This window comes from Erythrolamprus reginae, chromosome 3, assembly GCF_031021105.1.
Source record: "Erythrolamprus reginae isolate rEryReg1 chromosome 3, rEryReg1.hap1, whole genome shotgun sequence".
Lineage (NCBI taxonomy): Eukaryota > Metazoa > Chordata > Lepidosauria > Squamata > Dipsadidae > Erythrolamprus > Erythrolamprus reginae.
The window spans coordinates 98,719,502-98,732,271 of NC_091952.1; the positions used below are offsets into that span (position 1 = coordinate 98,719,502).

The 12,770-nt window shown below is 38.4% G+C and overlaps 1 protein-coding gene across 1 annotated transcript in view; it reads left to right on the plus strand.

The window, feature by feature from the left end:
- CACNA1E (calcium voltage-gated channel subunit alpha1 E) overlaps positions 1-12,770 on the plus strand; it is a 377,710-nt gene that overhangs the window by 173,087 nt on the left and 191,853 nt on the right. The window lies entirely within an intron of this gene.

Here is a 12,770-nt window from a genome sequence, read left to right on the forward strand (position 1 = left end):
ATGTACTTAACATACAGTATACTGTGTGTTAGAGATCTCTCTCATTCAATACTGATGATTTTCATAAATTCTTAAACCTGGATAATTAGCAAAATATAAAGATGAAACTTTAGCAAAACAGTCAGTTGATAATGTCTAAAACAGTAGCCATGTTGATTTATTGCAACAAACAAACAAAAAACCCTGAAGAAATCTTATAACACTTTAAAGAATGTCAACTTTATCGTGGTGTATCCTTTCATGAATTGCATCATAATTTGGCAGTGGGAATTGAAGGAGGAGGTAAAACCCACACTAATTTATGTTGCATCAGAACTATTCATCTTTTTAAGATGGGGAAATATTTCTTACGTTGATAGGAGCTTACCTGAAGTGCCTAGGTATAAAATGCTAGCCCCCAGAGTATAGTAATTCATATTCCACAGTTTCAAGAGCACAGAAGGCAGGAAACAATAAAATTCTGTTCCATTAAGATTCCTTGCAGGCCTTAAATAAATTCCAACAATGGACATCCTTGGTGAGATTTTCCAGGGTTCATTTTTCATCCACAGAGACTTCAACACTTCTTTAAGCTATTGTTGTTTTTTAGGAACTAATTTAGAGATGTGATATTAGGCAAGTTATTCCTTTCTCAAAACAAAATGAATTAAATAATTGACAGCTCTGCTTTTATTTGCATTCAAAATTGTGAAATTTTTACCCATTTTCCATAACTGACATAGAAACATAAAAACATAGAAGATTGACGGCAAAAAAGACCTCATGGTCCATCTAATCTGCCCTTATACTATTTCCTGCATTTTATCTTAGGATGGATATATTTATTTATTTATTTATTTATTTATTTATTGGATTTGTATGCCGCCACTCTCCGGAGACTCGGGGCGGCTAACAGCAACAATAAAGCAGTGTACAATAGTAGTCTGATGTTAGAAACAATTAAAAACCCATTAATATATATATATATAAATGTTTATCCCAGGCATGTTTAAATTCAGTTACTGTGGATTTACCAACCACGTTTGCTGGAAGTGGCTTCATTCATCATTTCAAGTTGTGTAAAAGGTTGACAAAGTTCACATACTCCCATAGAATTTGTATTTGTAGAAGTGAAAATTAGAAGAAGAAAAAACCCCACCTGGATAACATGTGCCTATCCACAAAAGGCCTATGTGGAGAATAATTGTTGGAAGTATTTTATGTTTTTGGATAGGTATCGAGTCTGGCTTGGCATATTAATATCAGACATAACAAATCCAAATAGTATCTCATGCTTTATAGACTCATGAAGCAGCTTATGTTCAGTTGAGTAGAGTTTGCCAAACAGCTTCTCAGTGGGTTTGGATCATATTTTGTCTGTTTCCAACAGTGTTACATCAGATGACTATGGAAAAATGTCTAAATACAGTTTCTGAATGATGGCGTATGTATGCAGGAAAAAACCCTATCTTGAAAGACCAGTTTTATTCTAGTTTTCCCATCCCAAAATATATAGACATATTTCTGAGAATGAAACAACTCTTTTTGAACTCTTCCAAATCAGGCTAAAATTCAGGTCTACTTACTTACTTACTTACTTACTTACTTACTTACTTACTTACTTACTTACTTACTTACTTACTTACTTATTTATTGGATTTATATGCCTCCCCTCTCCGCAGACTCGGGGCGGCTAACAACAGTAATAAAACAGTATAAAAAAGTATAATAATAATCCAATACTAAAAACAGTTAAAATCCCATTATTATAAAAACCAAACATACCTACACATATACCATGCATAAAATTGTAGAGGCCTAGGGGAAAGAGTATCTCAATTCCCCCATGCCTGGCGGCAGAGGTGGGTTTTAAGCAGCTTACAAAAGGCAAGGAGGGTGGGGGCAATTCTAATCTCTGGGGGGAGTTGGTTCCAGAGGGACGGGGCCGCCACAGAGAAGGCTCTTCCCCTGGGTCCCGCCAAGCGACATTGTTTAGTTGACGGGACCCGGAGAAGACCCACTCTGTGGGACCTAACTGGTCACTGGGATTCGTGCAGCATATACTTTCCCACAGTCCTTGTGTGGACAAAAAAATCTAATGTTCAGGAAATAAGATAGTTGCCTCTAAATCCAGTGTTTTATTTGAATTTGTACCATTCTTTCAAACTTTTAGTATATTCTGTAGGGCTTATCCTCCAATTGTAGAACAATTAAGGTTTGACAGGACTGTGAAATAAATCAGAGCAGTTACAGAGGGGAGAGTTTAGATCGTAGTTGTGCTAGTAGAAAATTGACTGAGCAAGATTTAAGTGAATTAGATTACAATTTTGTGTGTGTGCGTGTGTGTTTTTTGTTTTTCTCTGTGGAAATGGGAGTTGAATGCAAATCATCAGTCCAGACTTGAAAAGACAGAGTTTCTGATCACTATGGCAACAGGTCTTGTGGTTTTGTAGGAATGTAAAATGCTACCAAAAGCTTTGAGCATTTGGAAGTATAAAATGAGAGGACAAGATCAAGAAAATCTCCCCATCCTCTTTTCTTATTCCTTTCCAACATACCAGGAAGCCATGGAAAAAGATTTGACAGTATTTATTATTTATTACTTATTATTTATTACTTAGATTTGTATTTATTACTTAGATTTGTATGCCGCCCCTCTCCGAAGACTCCCAAGCAGCAACTGGACCTTCTTGTTTTTTCTTTGAAGACGTTTTGCTTCTTATCCAAGAAGCTTCTTCAGCTTTGACTGGATGGTGAAGATCATTCTCCAGTCAGAACTTAAGAAGCATCTTGGATGAGAGGTGAAATGTCTTCAAAGAAAAAATAAGGAAGTCCTGTTGCCTCTTGAAAAAGCACTTTTGGGACAACCATGACCTGGATGACTGAGAACCTCCCTAGACATTTGGCAGTATTAAATTATAGATCCATATTTTGACAATATTTGAGTCTACAAAATATATGACATTATTTTCAAATTCTGTAATTTGAAAGTTAATTCTTTAACTTCTCCCCACTACATTTTTTATTTTTATTTCAATCCAAATGGAATCTTGGAAAGAAAGGGTTCGGGATTTTGCCCATTCATCTTGCTACTCATCAGCAAGATAATTCAATGAAAACTAAACAAAAAGGGGGCATATTTCCTAGCCTTGTTTTTTTTTAATTAAACAAATTCTAAACCTCAACAAGATTTGGCAGAAAATCTTGTAGATATAAATGTAGATATAAATTTCAAAACTTTATGTAAACTATAAGATAAATAGCAAGTAATAATTCAAAAAACATGATACCAAGGAATCAGCGCAAATCTTCTTTCTTCCCTATTACTGTTAAGCATGGTAAGGTGCCAAAAAATGTCAGCTTCATCTTGCAAATCTTTTAAATCTACTACAATGAAATATTGTTTGGTGCTACTATATTGTATTATGTTGAAAAATATTTTTATATTGGGTTGGAAGAGGTTTGGTTTTATACCAAAAATTCATCTCAAATTCTATCTGCAATGCTCTGAACTACAGTAAATTATTGTGTCCATGTGTAGATTACTTTATCTTTCCCACCCAGTACCTGTATACATGTATTATGTCCAAGATGCTTTCTGAAACGAGCAAAGAACTCACTGATTGGAGCAAACTTTTTAAAGGGTCATTAGGGCTGCTCTGAAAGTTGAACCCAGGCCTCTGAGCATAAGTTGAAGTCTGGGAAAATGACTCTTCCAGAGCTGCATTTGCTTTGGGGCTATGAAGAACCACTATGAAGTGGTTGTTCATGAAATAAAGAAATAACAACAACAACAACAATAATAATAATAATATTAATAATCGCAATCCCAGGAGACAGCAGAATTGAGGAGAAGCAGCTAGAGAAATTAGTGAAATACGAAGATCTAAAAATCGAGCTGCAACGACTCTGGCATAAGCCCGTGAAAGTGGTCCCAGTGGTACTTGTCAGTGCCAAAGGATCTCAGCGGACATTTGAAAACCATTGGAATTGACAAAATCTCCATCTGTCAATTGCAAAAGGCCGCTTAACTGGGATCGGCAAAGATAATTCGACGCTACATCACGCAGTCCTAGGTGCTTGGGAAGCGCCCGACTGGTGATGAAATACGAAATCCAGCATAGTGATCTCGTTTGCTGTGTTGTACTGACATAATAATAATAATAATAATAATAATAATAATAATAATAATAATAATAATAATAATAATAATTTATTAGATTTATGCCACCCCTCTCGGAAGACTCGGGGCGGCTATAATAATGGGTAGCCACTCAAGAGAATCAAGGAGGAAGTATACATTAGGTTAAGGTGTTGTTGATGATACTGATGATAGCAATAGTAGCCACAGCAGCAATAATCAAAACCTGTATTTAATTCTCCATCACTACCAAACTTAAGAGCTTCGTGTATTTCTCTACTGCCTCTTCTTAGCCTTATGCTTTTTCTATTGTACTGTGGACGGTACATGTTAAGTTTTGCCACCGCATGTTACCCACTCTGTAATTATGAAGATTATAAACAGTCTTTTGCTGATCATTCTGAATTATATATTACAGACTGTTTTCCAGCCATGCAATGAATATAGGAGTCTGAGTTATACTGAAAAAGGCGGAGGAGCAATCAGACTTGGGACTGCAGGGGGAAAAAAACATTGAACACTGACTTTGTGCAGTCTTAGCAAAAATAGCTCAGGCACTGCAGTTAAAATCATGAGCAAAAGACAGGCAGGAGAATTTTGAAAAATAATAAGAACTTCTATTAACCATTAACAGTTTTTTGAAAATAGGGAATGTGTTTACAACCAAAATTATGTCTGCAGTAAAAGTGTGGCATTCTGGGTCTGTTGCTCTTCAGAACCCGTGCTAACACTATATTTTTCTTGATTATCAAGTAGCCACTTTTCTTATTCTGTTCTCTAAGAGTAAGAACATTGCTTATAATGTTTTGAGAAAGTTATCAGACCTTTCTCGTCCATTACATAATCTTCTTTTTTTTCTTTTTGTTTGCCTCTAGCATTTTCAACCACCCATTAACTGTGATAAATTTTCTAGTGTTATTTGTTGTAAATTTCCTTTTTACTCAGGATTTTAGACTGAATGAGCTCTGAAATCAAACTTTGAAGTTCACAATGTTCAGACATTACTATATATCAGCCATGGTGATTATAAAGTTTGTCTCCTGTTTCATATTACCCTACTGGGTGAATTTAAGAAACATATATTTCCAATTTAGGCAAAACCCTCCTTGACCCCCAACAAATGGTACCCAAGGAAATCCTGCCAGCCTCAACCAACATAGAGGCAGCACTTGGACATCTGTTTCAATAACCACTGACACACTTGGCATCCATGAATCTGTCTAATCCTGCCTTGAAGCTATCCAGGTTGACAGCAGTCACAACCTCTTCTGGAAGTGAATTCCATTAACCAATGACCCTCTGGGTGAAGAACTCGCTTTTTTCTTCTTTCCTCCTTCCTGGCCTCAGATGAGCTTCCCTCTCTCCTGCCCGGCCCCCTTCCAGCCTCACGCGGCCACCTCCCAAGGTCAGGAGAGCCATGCCACACCAAAGCAATCTGGGCTGTGGTCTTTTTCCCCTCGCAAAGCCCTCACTCTGCCCACAGCTGAGATGAATAGGCATTGTGCATCAATAACAGTTCCCTTAAGAACATAAGAAGAGCCATGCTGAATCAGGCCAAAGCCCATCCAGTCCAGCATTCTGTGTCACACAGAACCCACCAATTGTCCTTGGGGATCCTGAGCAGAAAGAGAAGGCAAGGGTGAAGAACTATTTCCCTTTATTTGTCCTCACTTTCTTACCTATGAGCTTTAGGGAGTGCCGCCTTGTCCTAGTATTGTGTGATAGAGAAAAGATTTTTTCTCTATCCACCTTTTCTGATTTTATACACTTCAATCAAATCACCCCTTAAATGCCGTTGCCCTTTTTTGCACCTTTTCCAGTTCCATAATATCCTTCTTGAGGTGCGGTGACCAGAACTGTACATAGTACTCCAAGTGTGGTCTCACCATCGATTTGTACAGAGGCAATAAAACACTTACTGACTTATTTTTGATTCCCTTCTTAATCATGCCAAGCATGGAATTTGCTTTTTTTACTGCTGCTGCGCAGTGGCTTGACATCTTCATTGAACTGTCCACCAAAACCCCAAGAACTCTTTCTTGGGTTGTCTCAGAAAGTTTGGTCCCCATCAGTTGGTAGGTATAATTGGGGTACTTTGCTCCGATGTGCATAACTTCGCACTTGTTTAGGTTATGATGATCGTCCAAACCACTCCCACCTGGTCACATGGCTGGCAATCCATTCCTACCCAGTCACATGACCATCAATCCAAACCCACAAAATAAGCCACATTCATAGTGTGGCAGTAAAAATTTTAGCTGCCCCTTACTGAGTGTGCGGGTGTGTTAACATGCATGCACGTGTCCACAACCCATGCAGCACTGCCCCCTGTGCATGCACATAGGCCTTACTGAAGCCTGGTGTGTGAAAAAAATGCCCAAATCAGAAGTTCAAGAAAGTGCATGTTTGGATTGCCATTTTGCTTTTTTTTGCACTCCAGAGGATTCAGGAAAGCTTCCTGAAACTCCAGAGTGCAAAAAACTAATGCTGACAATGGGCAAACCGGAAGTTTGGAAAATGCACTTCCGGTTTGCCCATTGTGCTGTTTTTGCACTCCAGGGCACCAGGAAGCTTCTCTGAACCCTCCAGAGTGCAAGAAACAGCACCAAAATGGCAAAGAGAAGTGTGTTTTTCCAAACTTCATTGTCCATTGGGTGGGTGGGGTTTTGCCTCTGGGGCTTCAGGGAAGCATCTGGAGGGTGAAACGGCCTTTCCCAAGGCTGAAAATCAGCTGGCCACTGCGCACATGCATTATTATTATTATTATTATTATTATTATTATTATTATTATTATTATTATTTATTAGATTTGTATGCCACCCCTCTCCGAAGACTCAGGGCGGCTCACAACAACGATAAAAAAACAATATTATACAGGCACAAATCTAATATTTAAAAAAAACTAAAAACCCTATCATAATTAAAAACCAAACAGCACATACATACCAAACATAAATTATAATAAGCCTGGGGGAAAGGTGTCTCAAATCCCCCATGCCTGGCAGTATAGGTGGGTCTTAAGTAGTTTAGGGAAGACAAGGAGGGTGGGAGCAGTTCTAATCTCCGGGGGGAGTTGATTCCAGAGGGCCGGGGCCGCCACAGAGAAGGCTCTTCCCCTGGGGCCCGCCAGACGACATTGTTTAGTCGACGGGACCCGGAGAAGGCCAACTCTGTGGGACCTTATCGGCCGCTGGGATTTGTGCGGTAGCAGGCTGGAGCTGACATAGGGCAAAGTCTTGCGTGCCTTCTGATATGGCTCTGCATGCCACCTGTGGAACATGTGCCATAGGTTCACCACCACGGATTTAGGCAATTCAACTGACTAACCCAACTAACTCTGGGGAAATGGGTGACTAATTGAACAATTTTGAATGTTAATATAAATAAATGAAGCTTCCTAACACAAGAGGTGCCTGGAATGTTGCTATGACTACTTAGGTCACATAAAAGTATTCATAGTTTTAGGTTATGTTTCTCTGGGAATCAGTACAGCATCAGTGCCACAGTTTGCAATTGTGGAAGTGGAAGATGCTTTGTTTTAGTACCACCACCCCTCCTAAATCACCTTGCGGTATATTAAATTATTTTTCCAATAGAGCTTATATTACACTCTTTCTTGTAACTCTTCAATAGATGTGTTGATTTTTTTTCCCTTCAATTTCTTCTTTTTAAACAGTAAAAGGTGATTTCTAAAAATTCTGCTGCATAATTGGATCTTTTTTTAAAAAAAAAAAGTTTTTATTAAATATAGATACATTGAAAACATTAATTCACATACTTCAGACTTATATACATAACTTATATGCATAATTGGATCTTTTATTTACCTCTATCATTCCTTGCTGTTTTTCCTCTTCTTTTAAAATCCTGTTTCTCATGGGTTTATACAATGAAAAGAAAGCAAGAGAAATATTTATGGCAGAGGATTTTTTTTTCAATAGCTACCAACCATGGCTGCTAATCTTACACTAGTAGTGATGACTCTTTAAGCATAGGGAACATTTCATGAGAGTGGTGGAATAAAGGGGAAGAAGCAAATGCTCTCTAGATCAGTGTTTCCCAATCTTGGCAACTGGAAGATATTTGGACTTCAAGTCCCAGAATTCCCCAGCCAGCGAATGGCTGGGGAATTCTGGGAGTTGAAGTCCAAATATCTTCCAGTTGCCAAGGTTGGGAAACACTGATCTAGATGTAATACTGCAAGAATAAAACCCTATTGCAGTGATGGTTATCCTTTTTGCCATCACATGCCATGATGGGGGAGGAGTGTGGGCTGGGCGGGTCAAATGTGCATGTGCCCACACTCATAATTCCATGCGGCCCCTCCCATGCATGCACCTTTGATCCTTCCCCCTGCACCCGACATGCAATGGCATCCCCATTTATCACTCTCTCCAGGCTTCAGGGCCTTTCTAGGAACCTGGGGAGGACAAAAATGGTCTTCTCCACTCTCCCTGGAGGCAGCAAATGGCCTGTTTGCCAACTTCCAGTTGGACAGGAAGGCCCATTTTTTTTGTTCTTCATGCTTCAGAGCCTTTCTAGGAATCTGGGAAGGGCAAAAACGGCCTTCCTCATCCCATTCCCCAAGGTTGGAAACAGTCTGTCTCCTGACTCCCAATGGGCCCAGAAGGCCTGAAAATCAGCTGGCCGGTGCGTACATATCCTGCACCTGAGCTTGCATGCCCACTGATATGGTTCCACATGCCACATGTGGCATTTGTGCCTTAGATTTGCCATCCCTGCCCTATTGCATTAAAGGCCCTGTAATAGAAAATGTCCGACTTAGCCAATTTCTGATGATGTCCTGCATAAAAATCACTAGAAATGCAGGGAAAAGTTAAATAATGCACATTTTTAAAATATTAAGATAGTCTGAGACATCATGCGTAGTATTGGGATATAGGTTTTTTAAGACTTTGACTTTTACATAAGACCAATGTTGATGATACTTAGCATTTATTAATTAATTCCTTCAACACCCTTTATATCATCGTTTAGCCAAAGAGTGTCCTCAGCAAATTAACATTTATTATTTTTTGCTTATTTGAGGATTTGGAGGTGAGAACGAAGGGGAAACAATCAAAGCTAAACCAAGTCCAAATCAGAACATGTTTAATATAAGCACAGCTTCAAATAATAAATGCATAAGGATAGAGCAAAAATATCTCAAGAAACTAACCTAAGATACACATCTTAGATAGCACATGCTGGGGTTTGTGGGAAAACAGTGATAATAACCTCTGACATTCTTGGTGAGACCCCAGCTCTGTCAGACTTTATACAAGCGTAACTGTAAATCTCAACTCTTCAAACACTATGCCTTTATTCAGTAATTGGTTACTTGGCAATATAGTCAGTTCATAAACACAGCTCTGATGGAATAGTACTGGTAAAATCAAGAATGAAACATATACATCAGGAGATCTGATTACTCCTGATACCTCCTATAGTTCTTCATAGATAAATTTGATTGAATTCACCTCAATTACGATCCTTATCAGGTCAAATCATAGAGTGATCTGCTCCTTGGATTCATATTTCATATGGATTCTTTTCAGCTTCTTAGATATTAAGATAAGGAGAGATTGTATAGAGATAAGTATTTACCACTTGCTTGTTCAGTTATGCCTGTCTAATTAAATTCGCATTTCAATTTTTAAATAAATTCTAAACATTCATTTAAGCTCATGGGCCTCATAGCTAACCCAATCTTTAAAACATTAATTCCTCAAATACAGTATATTTCAAGGTTGACTCAGCCTTCCATCCTTCCGAGGTGGGTAAAATGAGGACCCAGATTGTGGGGGCAATATGCTGGCTCTGTTAAAAAGTGCTATTGCTAACATGTTGTAAGCCGCCCTGAGTCTAAGGAGAAGGGCAGCATAAAAATCAATCAATCAAACAAACAAACAAACAAACAAATAAATAATCAGCAGGTGCAAATGCATGGGTCTTAATACAACTACCAGTATTATTCAGAAACAATAAATGGAATAGTTAAAAAAATATCTGGGAATCCAAGTAGCTATCCACAGAACAGGTTGCCTACTATATGTCTAGATTAATGATGGTGAACCTCTGGCACACATGCCACCGGTGGCACACAGAGCCATATCTAAAGGCATGCGTGCACTGGCCAGCTGATTTTCAGCCTTCTTTTTGGCTGTTTTTGCTCTCCCCAGGCTTCATGAAAACCTCCTAAACCCCAAGGATAGCAAAGAATAGCCCAACAGACCAACCGGAAGTTTGTAGGGAAAATGGCCACACAGGCCTACCAGAACTTCGAAGGCTTCATTGAGGCTTGTGTGCATGGTGGAGGGATAGCATGGGAGGTTGTGCATATGACGGGCAGGGGTGGGGGGCAGCACAGAGATTATGTGCATGCACTGAGGTGAGGGCATTGCATTGTGGGTGTGAACACGTGTGCCTGCTCTTTTGGCAACTGAGCCAAAAAAGGTTTGCCATCACTGATCTAGATTCTATTTCCACCTACACATTTTAGATCATCCTCTATAACTCTCTTCTGCCTCTGTATTTGTCTAAGTAGATTATTCAGTCACTCCCAGCAAAAAGATGCAGCATTATTATTTGCTCCTAGAAAAACCTGTGTTTTTAGATATAAAAGTTGAATTTGCTTCACTTTTAACTCAGGAAAAAAAATGTCTGCATCAGTTGTTACATTTTGTGGATTATATAATGCTTCTGATTTAATTGTGCATGTCCTCATACTTTTAAGATTCAGTGTTTATTTGATTAATCAATGCTTTATTTTGTTGTTAATTAAAAAGTCTCATTGCAGGGTGTGGCCAATGTACTCTTATTTATTTATTTTATTTATTTATTTTGTCCAATATACAATGAGAGTTTGTGTGTGTGTGTGTGTGTGTGTGTGTGTAGTAAAATACATGATGAAGGTTATAGAAGAGATACTCATAGTAAAATATATCTATGAAAGAATAGAAAAGAAGATATAGTAATAGAACATATCAATGAAAGAATATAAGAAGAGATATAGGAATAGAAGAAAGGTATAGGAGATATAGGAGAGCAATAGGCCAGGGGACGGAAGGCACTCTAGTGCACTTGTATTCGCCCCTTACTGACCTCTTAGGAATCTGGATAGGTCAACCGTAGATAATCTAAGGGTAAAGTGTTGGGGGTTTATGCATGGTATGTCTGTGTGTGTGACTGTTAGCATATGGGGTTTTTTAAATATTTAAATATTTTAAATCTGTCGGATTGCTTATGATTTGTTTTTTACATGTTGTGAGCCGCCCCGAGTCTTCGGAGAGGGGCGGCATACAAATCTAAGTAATAAATAAAATAATAAATGACACTATGGAGTCCAGTAATGAGTTCCACGCTTCGACAACTCGGTTACTGAAGTCATATTTTTTACAGTCAAGTTTGGAGTGGTGAATATTAAGTTTAAATCTGTTGTGCGCTCTTGTGTTGTTATGGTTGAAGCTGAAGTAGTCGCCAACAGGCAAGGCGTTGCAGCATATGATCTTGTGGGCAATACTTAGATCATGTTTAAGGCGTCTTAGTTCTAGGCTTTCTAGGCCCAGGATTGAAAGTCTAGTCTCGTAGGGTATTCTGTTTCGAGTGGAGGAGTGAAGGGCTCTTCTGGTGAAGTATCTTTGGACATTTTCAAGGGTGTTAATGTCTGAGATGTGATATGGGTTCCAAACAGATGAGCTGTATTCGAGGATGAGTCTGGCAAAAGTTTTGTAAGCTCTGGTAAGCAGTGTGAGATTGCCAGAGCAGAAGCCATGTAGGATTAGGTTTACAACTCTTGAAGCCTTCTTGGCTATGTTGTTGCAGTGGGCTTTGGCACTTAAATCTTTTGTTATTAGTATACCGAGGTCTTTAACCGAGTGGGGATTATCTGTGATAATTTGATTATTCAGTTCGTATTTGAAGTTCAGATTCTTCTTCCCAATGTGTAGGACAGAGCATTTGCTAGTTGAGATTTGGAGTTGCCATGTGTTAGACCACTCAGAAACAGAGTTCAGGGTTTTTTGGAGAGTAGTTGTGTTATTTGTCCTCCTTTTTTCTACCTCACATATACCCTACAATACTTGGACCATATTTAGGGATGGTGTGAAAATCTTATGTGTAGGTCATTCCAATCAAATAGATATTTGTTGTTTCTAAATAAAAGATTTGAGAGACTATATATCTGAGTGCATAACCACCCTCTTCTATCCTTCTGCTTTAAATCCAGAAAGATTCATGCTGTTGAGCCTATTGAGTGAGAAGGTAAATTCAATTTCTTTGTAATCTGCTCATATTATATGATAAAATCAAATCCAACTATCTACATGTTTTGAGCTCTTTTATAATCTTACTCAATTCTCTGCTAAGCCCTTGAAAAGGGTAATATTATAATTAATGGATCAGTTTCTCAACATTTGCTGTGTGGAGTTCAACTTTGTTCAAGATTTGTTTTCACACAACAGTTTCTCTAGAGAACATTCTACGCTTTCATGAACAAGTCTTCCAGACTGTTGATAGTAATCTTTTTTTTTACATAGGCAGAATTCTTTGCCAATTTTAAAGAATACAATAAGGCTGAAAAAGATTAAGGAGTGACAGTTAATAGTTTAGTTTAGTTTAGTTTAGTTTAGTTTTATTGAATTTATATGCC